Genomic DNA, 14,816 nt, shown 5'->3' with positions numbered 1-14,816 from the left:
TTAAGGCAAAATTTTAAGTTTGTTGCATAGTAAATAAATTGAAATTTAAAAAAATAAAAAAAATATTTTAAAGTAAAAAATTTTTTACCTTATAGTTTAATATTTTAGACTACTATATTTTGCTTAAATCTAATTTTAAAATTCAAATAAGCATTTAGAAGTTTTTTAATGTTAATAATAATAAGTATACATCTTAAAAACCTATCAAATCATGTTCTCGGAAAACGAAAAAATTCATTAATATAATGTTTAGAAAATGTTTAATTCTGGAATCGAATAAAATTTTTATCAGACTTCACATGACTTCAATATACATGAATTTATTTAGGACTGGTATTTACGAGAAAAAATATTTTTTTCCTTGTATTATGATACTAGTAATGAAGTTTCATTAATCTATAATCATCAATTTTTATTTATTTATCATAATTGTGTGAGTTTTTTACCACTATGTCTTATATCATTATGTATGCTTCTGTAAGATTTTCCCAGTTTTAGTTTCAACATTATACTAATTCCATGCATTATTTATTAACTTGTTGTTAGTGTCTTCTGTGTTTTATATGTTCTACTTGTTGTAAGAAAATATATAGACAGTTAGAAATTGTTGTGCATTTTTTAATTGATGATCTTTTAAAAATAAAGTACTTAAAATGTTTTAAATTTGGCGCATTATTATTTTAAAAAAATCAACGTTCCTGAGTTTCTAAACGAATTGGTTGACAGAATTATGGCACAGTTTTGAAAAATGTATTTAAAGGATTTAGAATATGTTAACCGTTGCTATAGCATCCGATTGCTTTAAATAGAACCCTATTTATGTAGAATATTTTTTCCATTACCTGTGTTGATATAAATGTGTAAATATAATTAAAAAAAGAGACCAGGTAAATCCTAAAATAAAAAGAAGTTAAGTTCATAATCTTTTTCATTTTGTTTCGATATTTTTGTTGTTGTTGATTTGTTTTTAAACTTTACTTTTTATATAAAATAAAAAGTTATTTGAGTAGCATGGAATTTCATTTCTAATGGCAGTCTTCTCTTTATATACATATAAAAAAACGATTTTCAAACGATTAATTTTTCTTGTTAGAATTTTTATACACTAGGGAATAAGCCCCCTGTATGCTGACGCTTACCAATCCCGATGATAGCTTTGCAATAATTGTTGTTCCTTGGCATAAAACCGCTGAAAGTATTCAACTAGAAATATCTAATATATATAATTCTCTTACGTGGCTCCCAAATTTTGACTGTATTTCTTTTCCACCGGTGGCAACGTTTGCTTTGTTTTGTTTACGTTACTATTTCTCTTACACTGCGAATCGACCAATGATTGCCGCGAAAAATGTCACATGCCAAATCTAGATGACGTGGCTCATCATATAGCGCTTTTAAAAACGGAAACTGAAATAACTAGAGAGCATCAGCTGCGGCAATCTCATACTAATAAGCTAGGCAGAAGTGAGTAGTCTTTGTCGATAGATCTCTATTTTAGTATTTTGTCGAAAGCGCTTTTTCTCACGAATTTATATATTACGAATTTATTTGACGATTTTTGATTTATATCATGAATTATACTATAGCACATTTCTAATAGGTTTCACGAATTACATGTCATTTATTTGAATTCAAATTTATTTTAATGACTTAGTATTTACTAAAAAGATGAAATTTTTTTTAAAAAAAAAGTTGTTGCATGGATCTGAATGATTGTTTTGAATTCTTAGAATTTTGTACATTTGCAATGTACCTAAGTTAGTATCGAGCGAAGCGAGCTTGGTTTGCCAAGCAAACTATATAAGATTGCGTTGCAATTTTCGGGGGTTGGCGAGCGTTAGCAAGCAGGGGGCGCAGCCCACTAGTATGTACTGAAAAGGACACTTGTGCAATTACTTCCCACGTGCAAATATTTCGCTTATGGCAGTACTAAGATCTATTAGTAGACACAAATCATTTTTCTAAGTAATGATTTTTTGAAATAACATTATTACATGAATATAATTAAAAGTATAATTGCTATAACAAATTTGGCGAGTTCACAACTGTAATTTAATTATTTTGCTCGCCAATTTTTACATTCATCACTTTGAAGCCAAAATTTGAGTTCTTAATCATTTAACAATTCTCTTTAACCATAATTCATAATAGTATATTAATGTAATTAGCACAGAAAAATAATAATCATAAAATGGCTTATAAAATCAGACACTGATTTAAATAACTTTATCTTAAAATGCAACGTAGAATTAAGTTACATTTTATGCTGATGACAACTAAACCAATATGAAAATTAATGTGGGAAAACTGGATCCCACCGTGTGATTGTTCGGCCAATAAAAGTGCACCGACAACGATGGAAAACTCAGACATCCTCATTAAAATCTAATGAATTTCAAATTTTATATATATATAGTTAGATTATAAATTGTAAAATTTTATATATAAAGTTAGATTATGGTTTCAAAGATTTTAATTTAAAGTTAGAAATAAATTTTTAACCACAAAACATACTACATAAAACGGTACTGTTTTCTTTCTTCTCCAAAATACCAAATCTGTTGTCAATTTTTTATTGCGTACTTTTTTTGTGTAAACTATTTGCCATATATAAGCCCGCATTGAGTAAATATTTACAAGTGAAATGCCCTATTATTTCGGCTATTGTTTATGTGTTTGCAAAAAACAGAGAAATGGACTTAAAAGTGACATTTTCTAATAATTAGAAATCGTTTTATAAGTAATAGGAAAATGGAAGATTTGATGCTCAGTAAAAGTTCTAAGTTATTGTGCCCAATTTCAGAGGCACTCAATTCTGTACTCCAACTTTGCAGTTGTGTTTATGATATTTGAAAACAAAATTTCAATTATGTTTGAGAAAATAGCATAAATAATTGTATTAAAAGGATATAAAAGATATAAAAAACATAACAGATATCGTTTACTTTTTGAAGTCATTGTGAAAGTTTACCCAATTATTCATTCTCTGTTGGGGTGGGGAGGGGAAGGGCTACATTTTATAATTTTAATATATTTCATTTTAAACACATACTTTTATACATACATGTGCACTTTTACAAATAAATTTTACATTAATTTGACTACACTATCGAATTTTTTTTTGTCAGATCTGTCGTGTATTTTAACCTCGAATTGTTTCATACTTTACTTTAGATATAATTATGTTGAAATAAATATGCAAATTTCATTATGTTTTTATTATTTAAATTAAATATTTAAATTTTACTATTTAATTATATTATTAAAATAAATAGGCTTTTTGGGAAGCAGGAAAAAGCATTCTCAGCTAAAATAAACAGACCAATTATTTATTCGCTGCGGGAGGGATAATTTTTTTGAAATTTTATCATATTTAATTTTAAAAACATATTTTTCATAAATTTTAAATGCGTAATTTTATACGCAATTTTAAATGCATATTTCTTTTCTAATATAAACAATTCATTATAAAGCAATTCAATTCTAATCGTAGGGGAAAATTTTTAATAAACTGCATGAAACACGACAGTAAATGATGAGAGCAAATTTATTTGTTTTAATGAAAAAGACAATTGATTCTTAAAATCTAATTACTTCCTTTTTAATTTTTTTTATTAGAGTTTGAATTACAAGAGACTCAATTTATATTTTTATTTCTTGTCAAATTATTCAAAATCCAATGCAGCAAAGTATAAATCAATATTTAAAACTTCCTTTCATCGGATTACGATTTTCAAATAAGTAAGTAATTTTAAACAAAAGTCGAATCCCTTAGGCGTTCGAAAAGTAATTTATTTATCATTTTCGAACGATAATGAAAATGCGAGTGGAAATAAATTAAATAGTTTTCAAAGTAAAAACCAAATGGCTGTTTTGTTTCAAAACTGCGATAAGATGACTTAGCAGATTTTATTAAAAGGTTCGAAATCTTTAGTGAATCTCAAGTTTCGGAACAATTATTGGAATTTCATTATTTACCCACTTTTAAAATAAGTGCCGTCAATATTAGATGAGATCGTGTGTCTTGCAGAGGTGCAGATCGAATCTTCCAATTTATTTCTCGATACAAAAACACTCATTATCATTGATCCTTCTTTCTCAATTTTTACTTCCTTCTTTTTTTTTTCTTCTGAAATTGAAAAGAAAGTTGACCAACTGAGTTGATATCTTAAATTTGTAGTATATATTGATTTCAGATTTTCCGATATCTGAAATCTTTACTGACCTGAAAATATCGAGGTCGGCCAATCACTGTGCTTAAGGAGAAAAAAAAAATACGCCAATCAAGAAAAGTTTGGTGATTTATGAGAATGCCAAAGAGGTTTTTAAGTTCAAACTTAGGACAAAGAATAATAACAAAGAAAAAAAATGATATTAAAAGAGTTTAATATTTTTCGAAATTGAAATGAGATATTGATCGTTTTTTAAAATTTTCTAGTAACGCCTCTTTTTATTTCCAAGTTTTCTGTGAAGAGTTTGTATTAACTTGGTTATACACAGTTTTGTAGTGAATCGTTCAAAATATATTTAAGTAAAATTTTTATAACGAAAACCAAAAATACTGAGCATGATTTGAAATATAAATTAAAGAAAAATGAAAGGTGATAGAAATGTGCAATTTGCTGTATTCTGTTTAAGAAACTGGATTGTTTATTCTCACAGAATTAAAAAATGAATAACAAAGCTAAGAATTTTTGACTAAAAATAAAAAAAAAGTGAACGGGTCTTGGGCAGTTTGAAGTGGACAATATTGCTCGCCTCCGTGACTTCGGTTCACAGGTGACCACTGGGTAACGTTAAGTGAAGAACATGACCAGCATCTTCCGCGGTGAAGAACGAGAAATTCAATGCTTGCTATTAGAAGAAAAAAAAATAATCACAAAAAATAATGACAATAATGACTGTTTATCCGTAAAAGTTCTTATGACTTCTGCCATTTTAGCTGTATCGACATGGAAAAAGTTTTGTTCGATTCAAGCTAAGAAAATGCATCGAAACAATATGTCACGTTTTTAGATAGCAAAGTGTAAGTTTCTTCCCTTTGTTCCCTCCCCCTTATTAAGTTCCGGATTGAGACAGCAACTTACCTTGGGGGACAGTAATATATTTATATTAGACCAAATATATATATATATATATATATATATATATATATATATATATATATATATATATATATATATATATATATATATATATATATATATATATATATATATATATATATATATATATATATATATATATATATATATATATATATATATATATATATATATATATATATATATATATATATATATATATATATATATATATGTAACATAGAAAGCTTCTATTAATCTTTTTATGTTAGTTTCTTTGCTATAAAACAACTCCTACTTTATTACTAATGAATTATTCTATTCGAAATTCTTTCTCACACTTTTAAAAGCCACATCCTGTTCTTAAATCTATTTTTGGCTCAACTATGCATTTAATTAAGAGAAGGACATATTTCCCTTTGCTCTGTGTGGGAAACGCTCGATCTCTTTCATAAACCAATAGTAATCCTTGGGACTTCCCTTTTCCCCTCAAATATAATAAAATAGAGGGAAATTCCTTTGCTACTTTCCCTAAGATAAAAACTTAAGCACACAGTTTTTGAGTGCGATTTTGAGCTCCGCCTTTGCTAGAAAATGTCTTAAATATACTATGTGAAGTTAATAAAATATTTTTTGCCTTCCAACTGCTATCTGCGTGGCCTAACAACACTCACCATGACTGCTACCCTTTCATATATATATGAATATGAACAGACATAGTAGTTATGGAAAACCTGCAAATTGTGTTTTTAAATATATATATATATATATTTGGTCTAATATAAATATATTACTGTCCCCCAAGGTAAGTTGCTGTCTCAATCTGGAACTTAATAAGGGGGAGGGAGCAAAGGGAAGAAATTAACACTTTGTTATCTAAAAACGTGACATATTGTTTCCATGTATTTTCTTACCTTAAATCGAACAAAACCTTATTCACTTCGATACAACTAAAATGGCAGAAGTCATAAAAGCTTTTATGGATAAATAGTACGGTACATTGCTGTGTAGACAAACAAATTTTTACATCCTGTGTATTTTTTAGGATTAATCAAATGAGATAAAATCAAATAAATGTAAATTTAAACCAATTATTTATATTTTCAGAAATATTTACTACCTTATTTTGAACTCATAAACTGTTTTGAAATAACAACTTCGTTTACTAGACTAAGACCAGAGCTAATATGAGAGCTAAGACAGAAAATAAAAATCAGTTACTGGCTGCGGTTATGTTTATTATATGTATCTTTTATCTGTTTCTGTGTAATGAGACAGATAGTTTTACAATTTTTCTTGGTTCTTTTTTCTTTTTTTTCCCTCTTGTTTACATCCAGCTAACTGGTGTTGAACTTGATGAGAAGGTCAAGGAAAGCAACAGATTGTTTGCGATTTTTTAATAAAGCGGAATTGAATAAAACCTTAACCAAGTTGATAAAACCATTAGTAATAGTTCAAAAGTTATAAAATTCATTATCGATAAAAAGTACTGTCTTGCACTTACGTCTATTAACGTGACTGAAAATGCTATATAGACAAGCAATATATTTGATCATACGTATTTATTTACTCTAAATCGAATGAAATCGAAACCAAATTGATAGAATAAATAAGTTTGAAGTTATGAGGGTTAAAATGATTTAATATAAAAAGGTACAGTTTACTATTTACGAATCCATATTTATATCTCGGTAACCTACACTGTGCAAGAGATCCGTATTAAATACTTGTACAGTAATGTCAAAAATGTAAACAAATTTAAGTCAAAATTTAAGCTGTTTTTAAAATAGTTTTAATTTAATTAATTTAGTTTCCTATTGGTTATGTCACTTGTATAGGCCAAGCACGCCAGACATTGGCCTTTGTGAATTAAGTCAGGAAAGTGAGCCTTTCGTTTAACACGAGAGCACCTCAAAGATAAAAGTACTTCTTGGATCAAAAGCTCCTGGGTAGATGGCAGCACCACTCAATCGAGAGGCTACTTCAACAATAATGACATAGATCTAAAAGGGTAGGAAATTTTCTCCAGATTACTTTACCCAAGAAACTACTCAGGAATCGACCACAGGACTCTCTATTCCAGAGATTTTACAAACACGCATATCGCATATACTCGGTGGGTCTTACCGGAGTCGAGGTTTGCACCCCAGGCCCTACGGACCAAAGTCCGATTCTCTAACTACTAGATTACCATGGCTCTTGAATCTTAATTCGATTCAATGTAAAATAATCGTTTGGAAAGTTATTATGTTTAAAACATGGGAATTAAATATTTATATACTGATTTAAATGGAAATTAAAGCCAATATAAAAATATATTGGTTTTAATTTCAGTTGGCTTGGTTTCATCTCATTTGATTAATCCTAAAAAAATCTATAGGATTTAAATTATGTCTTCACGGCAACGGCGTACTGTGCTATTTATCCACAAAAGCTCCTATAATTTATGACCCATTAATTGTACTGACATGTTTAAGGTTATTCGATTAAAGTTTTTAAAAAAACTACATCGAAATAATATGTCACTTGTCTAGATAGCAAAGTGGTAGCACGGGTCTCAAACTTTAGAGATATATTATACAAAAGTTGAATCAGTAACCATAAGACTGTTCACAGATTATGTTTCTGCTATGTATAGGCTTCTTTTCCAGCAAATTTCATACTTTTATAGCTTTGACGACGGCAGTTAATGACTTTGAATGTTGTTGAAATTTCAATTTTTTTGTTGTTGCTCTTTTAAGGATAATTTTAAGGTTACACCAATTATACAACACATATGCTTATTTTTTTTAGGTACTATTTATTCCCTGTTATGTAGTCGCAGAAATATATACCATTGTGTTTGAATTAAGATATTAACCTTGCCACTAGCAGTAATAAATCCAGCTCTTTTGCCTTGATTACGTCATAGATTTGTACAGCTTTCCTGAAAACTGCCGACTTTACTTTGCAAAGCGCCAATATGATCACTTCAATAAGCATATTATATACATATATCCGTCGTTGAACAGCCGACCCAATTTCTGGGTTTATGACTACTAATGTTCAACTCCGTAGCCATGTAATTTTGAACCAATCCAGAAGACAAAGAAACTCCTGTATCAGTACCCCCAGAGGTATTGATTTGTTGTGGGGACATGGAGGACTTTGAGACTCGACAGATTTAACGTGCATCAGTCACCATTTACTACACGGGGAGTCTTCGGCCGGCGAGGATCGAACCCACGACCTCTTGGATATGGGCCCAACGCCCTACCGACCAGGCTATCCCGGCCCTTTTCAATAAGTATTGGAAATGGTGCCAGCAGTTTGTACGAAGCCGAATTTTCGGATTAGCCTACCACATATCCGAGGTAGCTCGGGAGATAGAGCATTCGCCTCCCAATATGGTGACCCTCGTTCGAATCACAGATGGCTGGTAAATCCGAATTCGCAGTGCAAACGAAAAATGACGAATAATGGATTATAACCTCCTTGCTGTCGAGCAAACAGTAGTAGTTTTCCGTAAATGCAGGTTAGTTTCATCAAAAAGTTCTACACGAAGATTTCTTTGTCCCAATATTTGATCCATGAGTTTCCTTGTCTTCTGGGTTGGGTTCAAAATTAGAAGGCTGCGGAATTGACCGTACAATATAGTAAACCCAGAATTATGATCACTTCAATAAGCATATTATATACATACTAGGAGGCTTCGCCCCCTGCTCGCTGGTGCTCACCAACCCCCGGAACTGCTTTCTCAGTTCACTTCGGATTGCTTCGCAATCCAATGCTCGCTTTGCTCGCTCATTGGATACGTTCTTAACGTCTAGTTTCTGTATACTTTTTTGAGTACTGAAGTTCCGAAAACTTTTCACTGTAGAAAATTCTAAACCTGTACATCTCAATATTAATTTGAAATTGCAAACAGATCACATATTTTTCTTAATTACACTATTCTAACTTTCAATTGTTGAGAAAAGTAACTGCTGTAAGTTTTGTTTTAAAGTCTTTCCCACCAGAGGGTTAAAGTTATATGTTGTAAAACAATATGAAATAGTAGTCTGCCACTGAACACCGGATGTAAAGCATCGGCTTTGATGAAGATAATTTTGTATTTTTAATTCTCTGAAGGGCGCCACCTTAATAATATGGAATTTAGTAAAATAAATGTATATATTTTTGATTGTTGATGAAGCCCATCATTTTGTGTTTTCATAAGTGTTCAGAAGCAGAGCAACTATAAGTTTTTTATTTTATCACAAAAAAATATAATGTATAAAAAACAAAGAAAATAGTAAGAAAATGAGTATAGTCATAGAAAAAGTTAAAATTATAATATAGTATTTGTCAGTTAAAATAAAACTTTTTGTTTAAGTCATTGCTAACAATTCAAATTTCTCCGAGGCAATTCTAAAGTATAAATTAAGGTAGTAAAGTTGAAACACAAAATTTTTAGTTTTGATGTCAACAATAGAATTCAGTTTTTCACAAAAACGATTGTTTCCATTGTTAAGTTCAATGTCAACAATTCAAATTTTTCTGAGGCAACTCTTAACCTTTAAATATTATTTTTTTTATGTACACATTTCTAAATGTCAGTATTCAACCACAAAACAACTTAAAATCCTCAAATTTAGCATGAATTTGTAAAATGTAATGAAAGAGGGTCATAGCAATAATGAAAGTAGAAGTAAAGTTAGTACTGTAAAATTAAAACAATATTTTTAATCAATGAGCCAAGTTCTTCAAGAAGCAGTTGTAGAAGTAGGTTGTTTATTTAAAACTTTTTATAGAATTTCTTTAAGAGCACAATTGTTAATTTGGACATTTGGCGATACAACACTTTTAGAATTGAAGGATTTGTTACGTCAAGCGCTCAGGTATCATAATTTTGATCTAGTTGCGCTTCGATGTCATTTTGATTTATGTTGCTAAGTTAACTTACAAAAAATTCTATGGCTGGCAACAGCATTTTTATTTTTTAAGTTGTTTATTTTTATTTCTTTTAGAATTCGTTATTTTTTTAGCGAAATGTTTTTTAACCTAACAGAATTCTTTGCCGACTGTTTTCTCTATGAATGAAGAAAATAAAGTAAATATTTAACTGTTGTGAAAAGAATCTTATTTAGTTGTAAAGTACTTCAGTCAAAATATGGGAGCCACGTAAGAGAATTATATATATTAGATCAGAAACACATCATTAAAAGGCAGAATGCTTTGTTTTCAAAACAAAGAAAACGTTGCCACCGGCGGAAAAGAAATACAACCAAAATTTGGGAGCCACGTAAGAGAATTATATATAATAGATATCCGTCGTTGAACAGCCGACCCAATTTCTGGGTTTATGACTACTAATGTTCAACTCCGTAGCCATGTAATTTTGAACCAATCCAGAAGACAAAGAAACTCCTGTATCAGTACCCCCAGAGGTATTGATTTGTTGTGGGAACATGGAGGACTTTGAGACTCGACAGATTTAACGTGCATCAGTCACCATTTACTACACGGGGAGTCTTCGGCCGGCGAGGATCGAACCCACGACCTCTTGGATATGGGCCCAACGCCCTACCGACCAGGCTATCCCGGCCCTTTTCAATAAGTATTGGAAATGGTGCCAGCAGTTTGTACGAAGCCGAATTTTCGGATTAGCCTACCACATATCCGAGGTAGCTCGGGAGATAGAGCATTCGCCTCCCAATATGGTGACCCTCGTTCGAATCACAGATGGCTGGTAAATCCGAATTCGCAGTGCAAACGAAAAATGACGAATAATGGATTATAACCTCCTTGCTGTCGAGCAAACAGTAGTAGTTTTCCGTAAATGCAGGTTAGTTTCATCAAAAAGTTCTACACGAAGATTTCTTTGTCCCAATATTTGATCCATGAGTTTCCTTGTCTTCTGGGTTGGGTTCAAAATTAGAAGGCTGCGGAATTGACCGTACAATATAGTAAACCCAGAATTGGATTGGCTGTTGAATGTCGGATATAAAACAAAATAAAACTGCCTACCACAAATACATAGAATATTTCTGTTTGATGTATTTTACTCATTGTTATGTCAATTGTTAAGCAATTTTTTTACTCTTTTTATATTTGACAGTAAATTAAATTACGACTATCTCTCTTAACAATAAAGAAACAATATGTTTCTTTCTAATATTGAGCAGGTGGGAAGAAAAAGAATTTATTGATGATCGTAAAATGCTTTATCGTTTGTTACAATATTATTCGAGTGATAATTTCCACTATAAATACATACTTTTTTCATAATATTCTTATAAAAACTCTTTTTATTTTTTATCTACTCAAGTTTCGAGCCTTATGTTTATACCCGTGCACTAAGTTTCGAACTCAGATATTCCGTTCGAGCGATTGGAAGGATGGTGACAAATACAGGTGTAAAGATGAAAAGTACATGTCACCACTATATTGACGTGTCATTGTTCGTTATTTTACAGAGTAGATAAATTTGTTTCACTATGCAAACTTTCTAACGTTAATGTTCTTATTTATAGGTCATTACAGTTACAAAAATATTTTTAGTCCAGCCTAAGATGTTTTTACTAAAAATTCATACCTGTATAAACAATAAGGAATTAGTCCAACGGTAGTTCTGTTCTGTTTCGATTACTTCTGATCTCTGAGAAAGATCGGGTACTACCCGATTTTGTCCCAACCCACTTGATGTGAGCCAATGCTGGGCCTACGAAAGCTGTAGTGCAGCAGTGGAAGAAAGTAACTACATCCACTACTTTACGATCCCCAGGAAAAAATGTTTAGTGTGGACCCTTTCCTTAAAGCAACGAAAACCATATTTTCAAAATTTTTGGAATTTTAAACATCATTTATTCAAAATTAAAGATTTTATATCGAATATAACGAAATTTTCTGCAATTTTTTTAAAAACTACTTAATAAACACTATATTTTTGAAAGAAAATTTGATGCGCACTCACAAGAGTCCCAACCCTCGGGGCAGCTGTCTCTCTTTCCATTTTTGAATACGGTTTTGATTACGTCACATGTAAGTTACATGCATAATTTTTCAAAATAGAAAAGTCTGAAAATTTTTTACCGAAATTCTTGAAGGAAATCCTTTGAATTCTTTGAAGGAAAATTTGATCGAGCACTCACAAGAGTCCCAAACCCCGGGGCAGTTGTCTCTCCTTCCATTTTTGAATACGGTTTTGATTACGTCACATGTAAGTTACATGCATAATTTTTTAAAATAGAAAAGTCTGAAAATTTTTTACCGAAATTCTTGAAGGAAATCCTTTGAATTCTTTGAAGGAAAATTTGATCGAGCACTCACAAGAGTCCCAAACCCCGGGGCAGCTGTCTCTCCTTCCATTTTTGAATACGGTTTTGATTACGTCACATGTAAGTTACATGCATAATTTTTTAAAATAGAAAAGTCTGAAAATTTTTTACCGAAATTCTTGAAGGAAATCCTTTGAATTCTTTGAAGGAAAATTTGATCGAGCACTCACAAGAGTCCCAAACCCCGGGGCAGCTGTCTCTCCTTCCATTTTTGAATACGGTTTTGATTACGTCACATGTAAGTTACATGCATAATTTTTTAAAATAGAAAAGTCTGAAAATTTTTTACCGAAATTCTTGAAGGAAATCCTTTGAATTCTTTGAAGGAAAATTTGATCGAGCACTCACAAGAGTCCCAAACCCCGGGGCAGCTGTCTCTCCTTCCATTTTTGAATACGGTTTTGATTACGTCACATGTAAGTTACATGCATAATTTTTTAAAATAGAAAAGTCTGAAAATTTTTTACCGAAATTCTTGAAGGAAATCCTTTGAATTCTTTGAAGGAAAATTTGATCGAGCACTCACAAGAGTCCCAAACCCCGGGGCAGCTGTCTCTCCTTCCATTTTTGAATACGGTTTTGATTACGTCACATGTAAGTTACATGCATAATTTTTTAAAATAGAAAAGTCTGAAAATTTTTTACCGAAATTCTTGAAGGAAATCCTTTGAATTCTTTGAAGGAAAATTTGATCGAGCACTCACAAGAGTCCCAAACCCCGGGGCAGCTGTCTCTCCTTCCATTTTTGAATACGGTTTTGATTACGTCACATGTAAGGTACATGCATAATTTTTTAAAATAGAAAAGTCTGAAAATTTTTTACCGAAATTCTTGAAGGAAATCCTTTGAATTCTTTGAAGGAAAATTTGATCGAGCACTCACAAGAGTCCCAACCCCCGGGGCAACTGTCTCTCCTTCCATTTTTGAATACGGTTTTGATTACGTCACATGTAAGTCACATGCATAATTTTTTTAAATTACCATATAAAATAGAAAAGTCTGAAAATTTTTTAGCGAAATTCTTGAAGGAAATCCTTTGAATTCTTTGAAGGAAAATTTGATCGTGCACTCACAAGAGTCCCAACCCTCGGGGCAGCTGTCTCTCCTTCCATTTTTGAATACGGTTTTGATTACGTCACATGCAAGTTACATGCATAATTTTTTTAAATTACCATATAAAATAGAAAAGTCTGCAAAATTTTAACCGAAATTCTAGTATTTCTAAATTTCTCATAGAGTTAAAATTCGTAACCTTTCTTATTCAACTAGTGGGACATGACTTTTTCTAGAAGAAAAATCAGTTATAAAAAAAGTAGTACTACTATGACTTTTCAGGAATGATATATTGTACACAACTAAGCCATGAATATCATGATTAAATCTGTCAGTTTATAGGTAGAACAGTTTAGCTTCTATAGGTTTTTAAATCATACGTACAATTTTAAGAACTTTTTTCTAACAATACTCTTTAAGAAATCATTATAAGTAGCAGATAGTAAAACTAAATTCTTTTTTTATACTTTATGATCTTTGCTTTACAAGTGTATAGTGTGCTGCTTGTACAATATCAGGATAGCCTTATGTGACACTCTAATAAGTAACTCAAAATAATTGGGTTGTTAAAGTGTTTTACGCTCGAAAAACGTTAATGGATACACTTTTCAATTAAATACACACATTAAACCAGCATCTATCAATTTTCAAAAATACTTTATACCTGCGAGAATCAATAACGCTTATTCGTTATAAAGCTTTTTGAAACAAATTTCTGTAAATATTTACAGAACAAAATTTTATTACAACACTTTAATACTTTGATATAAGGCTTTCCAACATTTTTTACAATTACTTACATTTATTAATTTTGAAAGAAAGGTTGTTTTTCCAATATGCTGAAGCATGCATTATTTTTCACCATTATTAATGGTATCTTACTAGGTAAGTACGATTATTTTCCAATTATTTTAATTAATTATTGTTCATTTCTCAAAAGATTGAAACAATAACGTTAACGGCATCAAATTCTGAATTCTATTGGTATTTATGTCATATGCTCTAAATATTCATTATTTGTGCGATATAATTTTCTATTCAAGAAAAATTAACATTATAGAAATTTTTTTAAATTCAAATTTCAGATGAGAAAACAATAAATTTATGGTAAAATAGTCAGCGTTGCGTTCACTGCATTTTTTGGAAAGTCCTATATTTAGGTTTGCGAATCTGCCAGGTTTCGGAGAAATTTTGACTCATATTAAGCAGAACAATTCAAATTTTTCCGATTATAAACGTTTAAATACTCTGTATAAAAAGTTAATTAAAGAAATAAATTATTTCGATGGATTAAGAAATTATTATGAATGGATTTTAATTCAATATGTGTCTCATATTGTAACGTTACTGAAATTCATACAATATACAGCCTTATGTATCT

General features: G+C 30.6%; 1 long non-coding RNA gene across 4 annotated transcripts in view; it reads left to right on the top strand.

Moving 5' to 3' along the window:
• The first annotated feature begins 13,866 nt into the window (after positions 1-13,866).
• Positions 13,867-14,816, top strand: part of LOC147807358 (uncharacterized) — a 36,311-nt gene continuing 35,361 nt past the window's right edge. Inside the window, exon 1 of one of the 4 annotated variants that reach the window (XR_015435651.1) lies at positions 13,867-14,320. This is a non-coding gene — a long non-coding RNA (uncharacterized LOC147807358). The remainder of the gene's footprint in view (positions 14,321-14,816) is intronic. The other 3 variants (XR_015435650.1, XR_015435648.1, XR_015435649.1) reach the window with 3 other exon arrangements.

Source organism: Parasteatoda tepidariorum, chromosome 7, assembly GCF_982258835.1.
Source record: "Parasteatoda tepidariorum strain Cologne lab strain chromosome 7, Ptep-v5.0, whole genome shotgun sequence".
Taxonomy (NCBI): Eukaryota; Metazoa; Arthropoda; class Arachnida; order Araneae; family Theridiidae; genus Parasteatoda; species Parasteatoda tepidariorum.
The sequence above is the reverse complement of the archived record's forward strand: the minus strand, read 5'-3'. Positions and strand labels throughout refer to the sequence as shown.